We start from the raw sequence: 17,235 nt of genomic DNA on the forward strand, positions 1-17,235 counted from the left end.
ATTCCAAGAGTAAAATTCTACTTGCTTTACTTATGTCGGAGGTCTCTATTTGTTCTTGGAAGGGATTACTTTCATCAGTATGCTAACCAAGTCCAGGTTTTACAAAGCCTTGAGGAATAGAATGCACTACCCTAATGAACAGTTCCACTGACATCATCCGAGTCTTGTCTAAATAAAAGATGGAGAATTTGAGGAAATGCACATTTCTCAAGATTTTGGAACATAGTTTCCATATCAGACAGCAATAACCCCATAAATCACAAAGATTAAAAGATTAAATGCTGCCAGTATTTTAATTTAACATAAGGGTATGCAAAGAAGGAACTGAGCTAACTAATCACTAAAATATTTTTAACATATTGTTACTGATTAAATTAACTCCTTAGTCAGGGTGTGACTCATGCATATGCTTTTAATTTAACTTGAATAACACCAGCTTCATTTCTGAATATCCTATGGCTGCATTTTCCAAAGAGCATGGTTGAAAAAAAATATAGCAACAACTAGAGAAAACCATGCTTAAATAGGTAACTAAGATTTTGGGTTGCTCCTGAGAAGAGGACTAATGACATCATTCTGCTTTTACTACTTTTCCAGTTCTCATTTTTGCTCTCTCTATATGTAGCAACTCTAGAGAAACAATCTATCATATAATCTTTCCCTAGTGATGGTTTTACATTCGCCACATGAAACAAGCCGAAAGAGAGGGAAAAGCATGTATACATTGAATTACCATAGAATCATGGAATCATTAAGGTTGGAAAAGACCTCCAAGATCTTTGAGTCCAACTTTTGACTGAACACCACCATGTCAGTGAAACTGCAGTACTAAGTGCCTCATGGAAATGTCCTGTCATTTCTTGAACACTTCCAAGGATGGTCACTCCACCACTTCCCTGGGCAGTTCCTTCCAATTCTTAACCACCCTTTCAGTGAAGAAATTTATCCTGATGTCCAATCTGAACATCCTCTGGTGCAACATGAGGCCATTTCCACCTGTCCTGTCATTGCCTGACTGGGGGAAGAGACTGACCCCCACCTGGCTACACCCTTCTTTCAGAGAGTTGTAGAGAGCAATCAGGTCTCCCTCAAGCCTCCTTTTCTCCAGCATAAACAACCCCAGATCCCTCAGCTGCTCCTCACAGGACTTGTGCTCCAGACCCTTCACCAGCTCCGTTGCCCTTCTCTGGACTTGCTCCAGCACCTCAATGTCCTTCTTGTAGTGAATGTCTCAGAACTGGACACAGGATTTGAAGTGTGGCCTCACCAGCGCTGAGTGCAGAGGGACAATCACTGCCCTGATCCTGCTGGCCACATTATTGCTGATCCAGGCCAGGACGCCATTGGCCTTCTTGGCCACCTGGGCACACGCTGGCTCATGTTCAGCTGCTGTCAACCAGCACCCCCAGGTCCTTTTCCACTGCGCAGCTTTTCCAGGCACTCTTTCAACAGCCTGTTGCACAGCCTGGGGTTGTTGTGATCCAAGGGCAGCACCCAGCTCTTGGCTTTGTTGAATGTCATACAATTGGCCTTGACCCATCGATGAAGCCTGTCCAGATACTCCTCCAGAGCCTTCCAACCCTCCAGCAGATCAACATTCCCACCCAACTTAATGTTGTCTGCAAACTTACTGAGGGTGCACTTGATCCCCTCATCCAGATCATTGATAAAGTTATTAAACAAGACTGGGCCAATACTGAGCCTCATTATGCCCAAGATGACCTCCAACCACCACACGTCCTACTTCTGTTTGTAAACAGCAGGTCTAGCAGGGCACCACTCCTGGCAGGCTCACCATCTGTGTCAGGCATTCGTCTTCCATAGAACCCAGTAGCCTCCTAGACTCCCTCTTCTTCACTGTGTTGCGTTTCCAGCAGACATCTGACAAGTTGAAGTCTCCCCCAAGGGCAAGGGCTATCAACCATGAACTGTTAGCCAGAAACTTATAAAATACAGTAATAGAATGGTTATAACAATTTCCTGCAGGTCCATAACATGGATTTGAATTGTACTCTAGACTCAGGCCAGATCTTCTCTGCCATCAGCTGAACCATTATCACTACTCAGTGGCTGGTCTGAGAGGAAAGAAACAACTGTGAATCATGACTTTATCATTCCTGCCTATGCCATTGAAGGCAAGAGGCTTCCAGCTCATTTAGCTAGGCTAGAAAAACCTTGAGGCTCAAATGAAGCCTGATTAATGTGGCATTACCACAAATGCCTCTTTTTTCTTCGTTTTGCAGAATTTTCCTACAGAAACTGCTTTATCTTCTTCCCCATACTCACTCCTGTTGAAATCCACTAGTGCAACATATGTCTTGAGACTAATGAGATGTTTTCCATCATCACACAGCATGTCTTAGATATGTGCACCTTCCCCTTCCTACTGTTGTGTCTGTCAAACCTATTCAAAGCATAATCTGCTCATAGCAAGGTTCTTCTGTTACTCAGTACTGTACAGAGCAGAGCACAGGAGTATCAATTATTCATGTACTTATTGCCCTTCCAGCACAATTAGGAAAATAAAGAAAATAATTAGTCTTCATATTTATTGTAGATTGAACTTTTGTGCCACTTCAGAAAAACTTTTCTACTTTTAAAGGTACTGAGAAGTATAAAATTATATTTTTTCTCATAGATACCTATGCAGATGAGTCACATAGTTTGCTGTCAGCATGCTCATTAAAATGAAATTTAACCTCTTTTTCACTGAACAGTTTGCCAAAAACATAAACATAAAAACTGTGCTTTTATGCATTTTCTGGCAGTTCTAATTATACATTGGTCATGTTTTTCTTTAAAAATATACATTCTCTTTGAAAAATGTAGAAGTTTTTACTGACTTCTAATTTTAGAATGTAATGGAAAAAAAGTAATGCACACATATCCACTGAGATGAGCCTTGTAATTTTTGTATATTTAGTGCCACATTCACCATTCGAAAGATTGAAAGTCTGCCTTGGCATGCTACATTTCCTGGTGGAAGACAAGGATAATGGAAAAGTGTTGTCAACTCTCTGCCATAAGAACCTCTCTGGTCAAAAGTAATTTGCCTCCACAGAATAATAGACCAATTTTAAGGAAATGTTGCCATTTTCTGTTCTAGGCACTGTAGGATGATTGCAAGGAATCACAGCTCAGAAGGCACAGGAATATGTCTGTGATTTTCATTTTCTGTGGGGTTGAAAGAATAATTAGCCATAATCTACTGCAAATGTCAGAAAGTTGGAGAAAACAGTATTGTTATCTTTGTTTAAAGAAATCATTATAGAAAGGAAACAGTATATTTCCTTGAACAACAAATATTGCAATTACAAGAGTAAGTAAAATTATCAAATGAGGTAGCCTATATTTGCCAGCACCGTATGAGTCACATTGTATGGGGGAAGGGTGAGAAAAGTGTATGGACAATGATTGGTATCAGATGCCAGTCAGATGTGCTCTTTTGTCTGCATTTGGGCTGATGTTTGACGTTCGATGCTGCTTCTAGACTATTCTTTCCTGCTGATCACAATTTTCCCCCTACAGATGCCACACCAAATCTTCAGTGCAACAGCACAGGCAATCAGTCCCTAATCCAGTTCTGACAGAAAAGAACATATTAAATTAAATAATATGAAGAGTAGAGTGCTTTCTTTCAGGTGTGCTAAACCAAATTCATCCTACACCTGGGAAAGTGACGTTGTATCAAATCCATTTGTGTTTTAGTCAGGTTATATCTTCATCTTCCCCTCTTCAGAGGAAGCAGAGGATAAAGGGAGTTTTCCTCATGACTTAAGTGTTACTAAAGAAGTAACAGCTCTGGGTAACTAATTCCTTGTCTGAAGGATGTCACTGCAGTAATTTTTATTCTCATCATCAGTGCTGTTTATCAGTGCTGTTTATCAGTGCTGTTTATCTTTTGTTCATATAGATAGGAAAATATAATACCCATGCCAGAAGGAATAAATAGCTTTTTTATGGCAAAAAATGTCTATGTAGTATTGCAGTGATGGTCTTACAATTTAAATTCTTTCTACTTGTAAACTGTGAAAAAATCTTAATGCCAGCCACTACCCTGTAGACTAAACAAAATTCTCACAATATTTAATCATTTTGCTTCTATAGTTTTATACTGTCACTTCAAAAGCTGTAGTGAAGACCATGACAATCCCAAATTATTAATCATAAATCATTTAGGTTGTGACAATAACATAGTTTGATATGGATTTCTTTTTTAAAAGAAATATTGTATAAAGTTAGTCTCAATAGAACTTCTCAATCTTTCCTCTTCAGCAAAGTGTACTGTGGAAGATGAAATGCATGCCTGTGGTTGGTATTGGTATTCCAACCTTAGCTGGGTTGCCAAGCATTTCAGCTGGCAGTATTTGTTCCTCATAAGCCACAGAGCAGTTTCACTCCATTCTTCTGTTTAAATAATTTTAATACTTTCCAGAATTTAAAAAGATGGATTTAATACAGGGTTGTTTCCATAGACAGCCTCACTAAGCCCCAGGTTGCATTAAATGTATACAAGTGACATTACAGATGCAAACTGTTTCTTGTTTATGTAACGCCAAAGGCATCTGCTTTGTAAATATTGCAAAACCATATGTACTCATTGGTATCTATACTGAACATAACACACGTATTTCCTCATAATTATTTTAATGGTTTTAAAGGTATGTGTTTGTGATGACTCGTGGTAAATATGCATATCCCGCATGTGCACTACTCACATATTCAAACTTCAAAAGAATATTATTGCAAAGCCAAGAAGTCAGAAGTTATAAAAAGCAGAATTATGCTTGCTTATAGATGCAGCTTTTGATACTGTGATCACATGCTAATTTTTTATCATGATCCTTTTCCCATTTAGCAGACTGGAGGAGGGATAATGTTCCCTTTTTGAGTGTCCAACCTCCTGTCCATTGTATGATGCTATATCTGATTTACTGGCACATCTAATGATGTCCTTGAACATCACGTGTGCTCACACCTGGAAACAGATGTTTTAGAAATCAAAAGGGGCAGTAAGTACAGGGTACATGAGTTATTATGCTGTCCTGGCTAATACCAGGCACCACCCTGGCATTCAGAGCGGCCTTTTCTTTAGCTAAGCTAACATGCTGCCCTTCATTTCCTTAGAGTGGGGATTGTTTTGTGCTTCAGTCACATATGAACTCAAAGAGATTTACAATGGCTTTGCCATCAAATGCCACATGTAAATTAAGTATAAATAAATTTAATTTGAAACTTTGAGTGGCTAAGAAAAATAAAATTCCAAAGCCACTATGAAGAACATGTGTTGGATTACTCTTAGCATAAAACTTCAATAAAAGGGTTTGAACTTCAATTATTGTTATGACTGCTTGTTGACAGCTGAAACATCTTTTTCTATTGACTCAAAGATACGTATTCTACATCTGGTTGCTGGTGCCTATTGAGGCGGAGGCTTGGAACAGCAAGTAAGCCTGCTTCACTCAGCAGCATAGAATAACAGGAAATTTACTGGAGAAAACATTACTATTTCTCCAGTTATTCAAAATCCAACTTTACTGAAGATGAAGTTGAGGTGCATCTACATTGAGGTGCAGAGAGGGATGGACCAGGCTCTATGAACCTGGAGTGGTGCATCCAAGCCAACTTTGGTCCAGAAGCTGTTCAGACACATTGACCTGTAACTGGTGACTGTACTCATACATGCTTCCCCTCAAGAGGGAGAGCTTGGTCAACAAAGACAGTCCTGTGCTATTGTGTATGAATGGTTTCCAGTCCACTGTCAGCTCTACTCTCCACTATGAGCCTGGTGATGATTATATAAGATGCAGATTCTTAGTCTCCATATCCATGTGAGAAAAACTCATAACTTCTACTAGGATTGAGTTTCCTTGCCTGCTCAATGGCAAATCCAATCACTACCCGGGAACTGCCATAGAACAGCTAAATTTGTGGTGTGACTCACTGTCATACAGACCAGAAAAATTATATAAGGTTTGATTCTGGAAAGTAGCAGAATTTATTGTCTCTTGGAAGAAATTGAAAACAAGGTCATGTTTAAAGAGCATTACACAACATTCTCAGGAAAAAAGAGGTTAACAGGAGAGAGAAAAAGAGAAGTTCATAGGAAAATTCAGGTTGCCAGGTATGATTTACAGATGTTATTTTAAGGTATTGCAGAAAACACATCTGAGGATGGCAGCAGATGCTGGAGCAGTGCCTTTTTTGTTTAGGATGCTTTGTGATCTCACCCGTTTAAAGTCCGTTTGATGAGAAAAATAAAATGTTAAAGTATTTTCATTTCAGTCAGAAATGGTCTTCTGGGTCTACATAAGAGTGGTCACATGCAAGTGTAATTTAAAACATTTCAGTATATAATTTAGGAAAATCATATTTAAGTTCTTATGTGGCAACTCATGTTCTAGAAAGCAAACATTCAGCACAACACAATTTTTTTGGATGCAGTAATATTTTCTTCCAGCTTCGTACTTCATACTTCAAAACTTTGCTTGCTTGGCCATTCAAAAAAAAGTAGGCAGAAAGCTAGTTTGCAATACATTTTTTAAAAATGCAGAAGTAAACTCTGAATAATTTTAAGAAGAAAAATTATAACTAGATTTGGGGTTTTGATTTGGTTATTTTTTTGCTTTACAAAAGCCACCAGAAATATTATATTGTTATCATCATTTGGAATTCATTCACTTAAATGGCTTAAATGGTAAAAGCATTTGAAGGGGATAACATATAAGGCATGTTAAATATATATATATATATATATATATACACACTTTTCCTTTATGGTTTAATTCACACATGAGAACAATCCCTTCCATATGCATGAAGGGGACACCTTATTAATGTATATAAATATGTTATGGGATGGAAGGGTGTACAAAAGATGGAGCCAGCCTCTTTTCAGTGGTGGCCAGTGACAGGACTGCAGTCAATGTGCAGAAACTGAAACACAGGAGATCCCCTCTGAACATCTGGAAACACTTTTTCTCTGTGACATTGTCTGAGCACTTGTACAGGCTGCCCAGAGAGGTCATGGACATATTCAAAAGTTGTCTGGATACCAGCTTGAATAATTGGCTTTAGGTGGCTATGATTGAGCAGGACATTTGGACCAGATGACCTCCAGAGGTCCCTTCAAAACCATTCTGTGGTTCTATGATAAATAGTCAGTCACGAACAGTCTAAGAAGATATATTACAGATTTGTACACTACGGTCATCTATAACGTTCCATATTGACAGCAGGATTTTTTTTTAATTTTAAATGAGTCAAATGTAACATTTATTGGCAACAGACAGTGAAATTTCTTATTAGAAACCACTTCAAAAATCCCTATTCTTATCAGTGCTATAAATCCCCCTAACTTTTTCGTAATACTTTTCAGAAGGGTTCATTATCATTACAATATTTAATGCTATACTTGTTAGCATAAATTTCACATAGGATTTGGATAACATTAACAAGTGATGTTTCATTTTTCCCTCACTACTCTGACAGTTCTTTAATCTTCAAAGGTTGCAGAAAAAATGCAGTTTACAAATACAAAATCTATGAAATTACAGTACAAGAAAAGGTACATCCAACTAAATCTGTGATAGAAGTTTTGTTACACCTTTAAACAATGAATTTTAGTGTTCTTAGAAATATATGAATATGTAGACCAGCAATATTGAAACATGACATGCAATGGCAGTGGCCTTGACAGATTGCTGTAGAACCTCTTACTCCATACTGAAAAGGAGACTTCGTACTAAAGTTGCTCTCTTATCGGAAAACTTAATTTCCTCAGAAGTCTGAATCTTTTATAAGATTTTCATCTAGACTTCACTTTCATAGGCTTTTGGTTTATAACCCAAACATCCTTTGATTTTTCTTGCTGATTTTTAGGTACAAGAAATGCAATCCTGCCATCCAGTCTCTTTTAATTTACATTTCATATGGATTGTGTTCGACTCTGTATTTCCTTTCTTTGTTTCAAGCCATAGATTTTTGATCAATCTCAGTTTCCATCTTCTACTAGTCTCTGCCCTGCAGTAGCATCCACTTCTCTTGCTTGTTCCACTTTCAGTTCTGTGGCACCCTATGTTCACCGCCTGTCCCGTGTGTCTTTGCATAGGGCATGTTTACTTTGACACTTGACTTCACAGTGCAGAATAGAACTTCTTTCTCTTTCTTTTGATGTATGGTCTCAGCCCAGCCTGGAAATAATCTTGTTAAGAATAGAATCATAGAATCATTAAGGTTGAAAAGACCTCCAAGATCACTGAAGCCAGCCTTGGACTGAATACTGCCATGTCAAATAAATCGCACTAAGTGCCATGTCCAGGCATTTCTTAAACACTTCCAGGGATGATGACTCCACCATCTCCCGGGGAAGCAAGTTCCAATGGTAAATCACCTTTCATTGAAGAAATTACTCCTGATATCCAGCCCAAACCACCCCCAGTGCAACATGAGAGCATTTCCTTTCATCTTGTCACTTGTTACCGGGAGTAGAGGCCAACCCCCATCCACCTGCAACATCCTGTCAGGCAGTTGAAGAGAGTGATAAGGTGTCCCTTGAGCCTTCGTTTCTCCAGCATAAAAACCCTCAAATCCCTCAGCTGCTCCTCCACAGGACTTGTGTTCCAGACCCTTCAGCAGTTCTAGTGCTCTTCTCTGGCCTCGCTCCAGCACCTCAAGGTCCTTCCTGAATTGAAGGCCCAGAACTAGACATAGTACTCAAGGCCTCACCAGTGCCTGAGTACAGAGGGACAATCCCTGCCCTGGTCCTGCTGGCCACACTATTGCTGATACAGGCCAGGATGCCATTGGCCTTCTTGGCCACCTGGGCACATGCTGGCTCATGTTCAGCTGCTGTTGATCCACACCGCCAGGTCTTTTTTCCCAGACAGCTTTCCAGGCACTTTTTCCACAGCCCATAGCACAGCCTGGGGTTGCTGTGACCCAAGGGTGCGACTTGGCACTCGGCCTTGTTGAACCTCATACTATTGGCCTTGACCCATTGATGCAGCCTGTCCAGATCCCTCTACAGAGCCTTCCAATGCTCCAGCAGATCACCGCTCCCACCCAGCTTATTGTCATCTGTGAACTTACTGAGGGTGCACTCAATCCCCTCATCCAGATCATCAATCAAGAAATTAAACAGGCCTGAAATGTCAGTATGCTCCATAAGAACAGAAGTTTCTGGGATTTTTGTGGTCAAGTTTTAGCAAACTGCTAGTGAATTCATACAAATGGACTTTTGCAAGATTTACACTATAAGTGGTTTCTTGTATGGATAGCAAACAGCGCATCAGTGACACACAGACCACCCTTTTGCCAGATGTCAATTTCCTGCTCAACAAATGAGGAGGGCACAAGAGCCGCCAAAGTAAAGGTTACGGGACTGTTTTCTTAATAGCAAAAAATAGCATGTTTTTCTCTTGCTTCACAGCAGAAACATTTTGGCTGAAATTTTCCAAAAGATTTCTTCACAAGGCAAATGCCGCACATGGAAAATTTCAACCTAAACAGTTAGTTTGGCAAAAGTATAAGCAACTAGGTCTTATAACAGGAAATGTTTGCAGCCTTAATACTAAGCAGTGCTACCAATTCAGCATATAATTTACTCAGCACCACCCTTATGCATTGACAAAGATATTCAGCACCTTGCAAGGCCAAGCTGTGAACTTGGAAGGAATGAGCCGTAGCTCCCAGTTAATGCTGACAAGGGTTGACTATTTTCTTTTAACCACAACCTTTGCCCATTTTGTGCAGCATAGCTGTTTACATTCTACAGCTACACCATATTTTTGAAAGTTCTTTACTAAGTTTGACATTCATGATGATTTCAACTAAGATGAAAAGAAGAGAAAGATGGCTTGCACAGTTTTCATCAAAGCTTTTATGACTAAGGTAATTCTTTCAAACTTTTCAAACTCAGTCAGGGACTTGAAGTACAAGAACTGCTTTCTTGCCGCTTCTGTTGAAGCATTAAGCTTCTAAAACAGAGGGAGAGAACACATAACTGTGACCCACCACTGTCACCAGGCCCACTTAAAGGAATGATTGCTGGAGGAAGAAGGTGGCAGACATCTCTTGAACTGAAAGTGGTCATACAGATAATTTCACTAGTACAACATCCCTTCCTAGAGGGGATACCACCTCTTATCTAGCACTGCTGTGCTATGTCCCAGCCAGCTGCCCAAAAAGAAGAGCTGAGGGTGAAAACATACATCCAATTGTATTAGGTTTGCACAGAAATTGTTTTCAGAGCAAGAGGCCTACCGGGTTGGCTTCTGTGAGAAGACGCTAGAAGCTTCATCTCTGTCCAACAGAGCCAATGTCAGCCAGCTCCAGGACAGACCGGCCACTGACAAATGCTGAGACCATAAGTGGCAGTCATAGCACCTCAAATTTACTGTGCAGGAGTGAATTGCAGACAGAGAAGAGAGGATTGAGAATATGCAAGAGGAAGCATTCTGTAGACATAAAGGCCAGTGAAAAAGTACAAGGAGGAGGTGCTCCAGGTGCCAGAGCAGAGATTCCCCTGCAGCCCATAGTGCAGACCATGGTGAAGCAGCTGTGCCCCTGCAGGCAATGGAGGACCAAGGGGGAACAAAGATCCACCTACAGCCCCCAGAGGGACACACACTGGAGCAGGGGAAGAGTGTGAAGAGTCCTACCCCTGAGGATGAAGGAGCAACAGAGACAACATGATAAACTGACCACAACCACCCTTCCCAGTTACCCCACACCACTTGGTGGGAGGAGGTAGAGAAATGGGAAGTGAACTCGAGCCTGGGGAAAACGGGAGGGGTGGGGGAATGTGTTTTAAGATTTGGTTTTATTTCTTATTACTCTACTCTGACTTGACGGATAACAAATCAAACTAATTTTGTCAAATTGACAGCAATTGGTCAGTGATCTCTCCCTGCCCTTATCTTGACCCTTGAGCCTTTTGTTATATCTTCTCTTCACTGTCCAGGTAAGGAGGGGAGTGAGGTTGGTGCTGATGGGAAGCCAGTGTCCAGCTACAGCCAGCCCACTATACAAATATTAGAGGGTAAGATGCACAAGGAAAAATGCAAAAATAAAGCATACTATTGCAGAGCCTTAAGAATGAGAAGAAAAAATTGAAAATAAATTTAACCATGATAATCAATTTTGATATTTCAAAATCACGGAAATTAATTATTGTATAGACAGCTTCCATATAGAGATATCACGTATTATGTGATTATCACGTATTATGAAGGCAAAAAAGGTGTGCTGCAGGCAGCACAAAGGCATTATTGTGAGTGTGTAATTTCAAAGGGATCAGTTGAAAGATGGGTACATTATCTTAAAGAGAAAAAGCCACAACCTTTAATGAAGTTTAATTTAATATCTAGGAAAGCACTGAACAACAAGAATTACCTATTTCATATGAAGGCTAGATCTACCATTAGAAATGAAGTATTAAATCCTCATGATTCAAGAAATTAGTCCTGAAAATGAGCATTCAGTATCCCAGGACTCAATACGAAAACTGCTAATGCAAAAGCAGAATATAGTTTTCTTGTTTCCCTTTGTCCCAGTGGAGTTTTACCTGCTGGCAACTTAGCAGACATTGATATTCAATTTGTACAAGAAGAGAGCTTCAAATTTCCGCTGAAGTATTGTTGGACTTCTTTCATTACTTAATATGTTTTCATTTCACCTTTGGCAAAAGAAGAACTGATGATTAGCAATAAATTTATAAGGAGACAAAATGAAGAGACACAGGAAAGTCAGAAAGTCTGTATTTCTGTTTGTTCTGAAGACTTTTATTATGCTTCCCTTTATATATATATATTTTATCATTTGAAATGATTGTGACTAAAAGGAATAAGAGAATTTAAAAAGAAATGTCAGTACCAAATACTGCATTCCATTTACCTCAAACAACCAATTCATTTTCACTGAGAAGCTACTGCTGAGCCTTGGTCATAAAGATGCTGTAGAAATACTGATACAAGCTTTGTCGAGAATTTCGTAATTTACTTCATTTAATCTACTCATAAGAAGCACGGCCTAGTGAGTCAAATGGCAGCTGGAATGTTCCTGGATGGAAAAGTAGAACACTGTTTTAATAAAAATGTTAAAGTTTGAACATTTTGTTTCATTTTAAAATAGAATAAAAATGACATCCTTTCAAATATTTAACTTAAAATACAAAACAGCTTACACCCCAGTGGTTAGGATGTTGGAGTAAAATGTTTGGAAGATTTTCAATAAATTGTATTTTGTTGAAAAACAGCAGTTTGTTAAAATAGGAAACAAATCTGTTTATCACTACGTTGTTAAAAGAATTTTTAGACCTAAAGCAACATTTCTCATTCAAGCTGTTAAGAATGGACTTGCAAAGGGATTTGAACTTAATTCTTCCAAGTCCCCAGTGATTTCTCACAGAAAAATGGCCATTAGGTTTAGACTTGACTTCCTATTCTGAGACAGACTTCCCATGTTATCGTGGACAAGTTGCTTCGGTCCAGATTGTTTAAAGGAATTGAATGTCTAAACCCACTATGTATGCACTTTTTTTCCAGTTTAACTGCATGGTCTAATATTACAAAGAGGCCAGAGTACATGTTGGAACAAGAAATGGGAACACCAAACTACAGACCATCAATGGATGAGATAACAGCTTGACATTTAGTGGTGGTGGGAGCAAATGCACTGTGATTGACTACTGGTGGCAAAGGATGTTGAAAAAGATGTGGGCAGTCAAGTTTCAAGTTCACACTCTTCTCCCAAAGCTGCAGAATTTAGAACATTGAATTGAGCACCTTGTCAGAGCTGGAATCTCTTTCTTCTGATCTGTTTTACAGATCAATCAAACTACATTTTAAAGCTATTCTATCCAAGAGATTATGTGACTGGGAAAAGTCTCAAAACCTCACTGCTTTGATTGCCAAGCAGCTTTGTTTCAATATTAATTGAAAAATAATAATTTACCATTTTACACTCATTTGCAATGATGCCCTTTGACTTAAATGGTTTCTTTCTTCACTGGAATGTGTGTACCTGGTGTATCTAGAGCTAACAATCATAGCCATTCTAAATTCTGTTTTTTCTAGGTTAGACAACAAATCTTTTTTACTAGCCCTTTGTAAATAAAGTTGCAAAATCTGGTAGTCCTCCTCCACACAAAGAATCTTAGAATCATTTAGTATGGAGAAGAACTTCAAGATCAGCAAGTCCAACTGCAAACTCAGCACCACCGCATTCACCATTAAACCATATGCCCAAGTGCCACATCCACACACCTTTTGAAGAATTCCAAGGATAGAGATTCCACCACTTCCCCAGGCAGCCTGTTCCAAAGCCTGACCACCCTTTCAGTGAAGACATCTTTCCTAATATCTAATCTAAACCTCCCCTGGTACAACTTGAAGCCATTTCCTCTCGCCGTGTGGCTTCTTACCCAGGAGAAGAGACCAACTCCCACCTGGCAACAACCTCCTTTCAGGTAGTTGTAGAAGAGCAACAAGGTCTCACCTGACCTCTTTTTTTTCCAGGCTAAACAACCCCAGTTCCCTCAGTTGCTCCTTACAAAACTTCTGCTCCAGACCATTTATCAGATTCATTGCCCTTCTTTGGACACCTTCCAATGTGAATTTTCTTCATCACACACATATTTCCCCATCTTTTTGTGGTAATACTTTGCTGTATAGATTCCAGGATCCCTCAGCTTTTCCCAACAGGGAAAATTACACAGATATAGATATAGATAGATAAAGATATATACAGATATCTATATATCTATACAGATATACAGATATATAGATCTATCTGTATTTGATGATGCTTGTGTCATCAACAAATTTTGTTGGATGATTTCTACTACTTGTGCCAAATTCAATATTGAAAATGTGAAAAAATATTGAAATAACAAATTGTCCTGGAGACTGATTCTTGAGGGTCTCCAGCTGCAAATCCTTTTCAGCCCCATCTGCCCTTTTAACACATGCTACTCATGTTTCCTGTCACCCACACAGTTTTCTGCACCAGTGTAATTACTCTTTTTTATTTTATATCTGTTTTACTTACTGTTATTTTCAGCTCTAGACTCAACCTCTGCTCTTGTTACAAGACTTGAGCTTCTGCTCCAACTTAATGTATCAGAGATTTTAACGTGATCTCTCACACCACGGTGAGTGACAGACCTGTAATATTACTGACTTCAAAATTCCCTTTTTCTAATGGTTGAATAAATATCTTTATGAGCAGAATCAATGTAAGGATTGTTTAATACCAAGAGAGTGTTTGGAACTGTGAAGTGTGGGAAGACTCCTAGTAAGTGAAGAGAAACTCCTGAGAAGTTGGAGGAAAGGGGGCCCTCTAACTGAGAATTATTATTCCACTAGTCAAACAGCTGTATGTTATGTACAACAACCACAAATGAAGTGCTTATTTCTCTCTAAGGAGATGTGCCTTAATCAGCCTATGTGGCAGCTGCAATTTTGCAACTTTCCGTGAGTCTTGCTGATAAGTTTGAGTCAGGTATAAATAAGTTATCAATTTATTATCACATGCTGTATAATTTTCAATTTGTGGCATGGGCAGAATCAGAAATATGGTAAAAAAATTTTGCAAAATATTTCTTAATGTTTTATCACATTCACTGGTTTGTCCTCAAATTTAACACAGTAAATGTTAATGAAGTAGTAGAATACCCACTATTGGCAGCTAGAAAAGCTACTGATATCTGGTTTTCTCTGTTTAGTTTTCTTCTGTTTTAACATAAGCATTTTTCTAGCATGAATGGATACAGATTTTCCATTAAAAACTGTTAGCAGTGGATGAGTAAATGTCTGCCAATGTTACAGCCAGTTCATGAAGAATCCAGCTCCACGGTCTCGCCAGCACAGCAATTAGGACCACATGTGCTAGAGAGGGAAGGGAAGCCTATGCATAGTGATGACAGTCCCATAAGGCCTGATGGCTGCCTTTCCAGTCCCAAATTTCAGAGGCTTTTTAAAACATATCTGCCTATTAGAAAGGTTTTGGATTGAGTTTTTAAAATCCACAATACTTCTTTCTATAGTATTATTCATCTCTTCTTTGACTATTGTACTTATACCTTATTATGTCAGGAAAAGAGGCAGTTTTTAAATTATTTAAAGCAAGAACAAATAATAGCTATTCGATGTTGAACTGTCTACATGGTCATATCCATATAGATAGGAATATGTGTACATGTGCGTGTATGTTAAAAATATACAAGAATATTACACTACAAGTACTTAGACTGTGAATGACTTCTGGGACTGGCACAAGCCTATACACCTCAGTCAAGGAATTTGCTTCATGCAGGATTTTTTGTCACTTGTTTAACAGCCTTCATGAAATTAATTTGGGGTTATGCTCTCTTCTCAACAAATGTATAAATAATGCTAGAGTAATTGGATCTTAATAATGTGTTTTGCAAAAGGGATTGTAAGCCTGGATAGATATGGAACTCAAACTATACTACTGCTATAAAGTTTATTAGTAATTTGAGCAATTAAAATCTATTAATGGTAAATATATATATGTAGTTTGTGGCTCTGATTAAAACATAAATCCAACAGCAAACTGTAATAAAGTGATAGCAGCAATCAAAGGACAGAAGGATCAACATCCCAAAATAGGATTAAAGGTTACTGACATACAGACAGAGAGTTCACTGACCTTAACAGATGAAATACATATTTTTCAGAGAACAGCTCAACCTTGCTCAGCGACAGCAGACACACAAGAAAACAGGATTACTGAGGGATGGCACAATGCCTGAGGTACCATGGAACAGACTGCGTGCACACTTGAGCCAGGATGGAGGCATAAATACATGCTATCAATGCAGAGACCAGGAGGACACCCAGTTCCATGATTCACAACTTAAGAGGCATTTCCCGTCCCTCCTGCACTTACCAGGTGGGCTATGAGTTAGCACCCAGTGGGCACACCTGTCTTTAAGGGTAGCCTGAAGTTGGCTAGGCCACCATGACACATCCCCTCACATCAGCCACCAGACTGTCATGGCCAGGCTGCTAACGCAGGCATGTGGTGGCCCCTGTTAGTAGCTAATTGGGTAAACTCAAGGCACAGGCTCACATCCCAGAACATGGCTGGCCCTACAGCACAACACCCTGCATGATGCCTGCTCATTGTCACCATCCCTCTGACCGCTGCCAGCCAGAGGTATCTCCCCGGCCAGGTTCCATTTCCAGGCTATTTAGACTCCCTGGTCCAGGAGAGGGAAAAGGCTATGATTTGGGCACAGGTAACAGGTTGGGCTATTGCTCTTATTGCTGGAGAATGTTGCTTGCTCTCTTTCTTTCTAGCTTTACTCATCTCATCAAAGTACACACTCCACAAGGTAGCTGTTGTCTTTCTAAATTTTGAGGGAACTCAGTGCTACAGAATGCAGGTCTTGTAACATGTCAGATTCTGGATGTTTGGCTCCGAGTGCACACTGTGCTCTTCAGATTAGTACTGGAACCACTACAATTACTGAGGCATGCTGCTGCAAAGAGATCAATATTTTCAATTATTTTCTTTAGTCATTTCATTAAGCACTGTGCTTGAAAGTGATGTATTTTTTTTGTGTGACCTTTTTTCACATTCTCAAAAATCACTAATTTAGCTTTACTTTGGTAATGTTTATCAACATACCCTGTGCATTCATTTGGCACCCAGAGCTGATAAGAAATGCTTGCAGTATACTGAATTACAGAACTACATTTTGGTTAGGATGGGTACTACCAGAGAAAGCCCTGACATCTAGCGACTAGGACCTGTAAATCCCCAAAGAGTTGAAACCACACTCATTTTTTTTAAGTCATGGCACTTTGCCAACAGGATACGGCTCTGTTACAGCATTGCAGTGAAGTGGTTAGGGTCAGAATTGCATTTAGGCACAGTCATTGTTGGAAAACTGCCTGCCCAGCCTCATTCATTCACATATAGTACATATGTTTATAATGCATTTTGAAGCCTCTGTAATATGGACTTGAAACCAAAAGAGAGAACAATAAAGATTTAACCAACCAGCATAGCTGGTTCATTTCCCAGTCTCTGAACTCTATCCAGAAGACACAGCCAGATATGGCTTGAAGAAAGAGCCCATAATCCAGAGAATGAAAGACGAAGATGGAGAGAAAAGGAGTTTTCAGGACATCGGTTAAGAAAAAAAATAGTCTTGCTTACATATGGGACTAAGGAGTCTACAGATGTGCACAGGATGAAACTTCC

The sequence above is a fragment of the Aphelocoma coerulescens genome, chromosome 3 (genome assembly GCF_041296385.1).
Source record: "Aphelocoma coerulescens isolate FSJ_1873_10779 chromosome 3, UR_Acoe_1.0, whole genome shotgun sequence".
Lineage (NCBI taxonomy): Eukaryota > Metazoa > Chordata > Aves > Passeriformes > Corvidae > Aphelocoma > Aphelocoma coerulescens.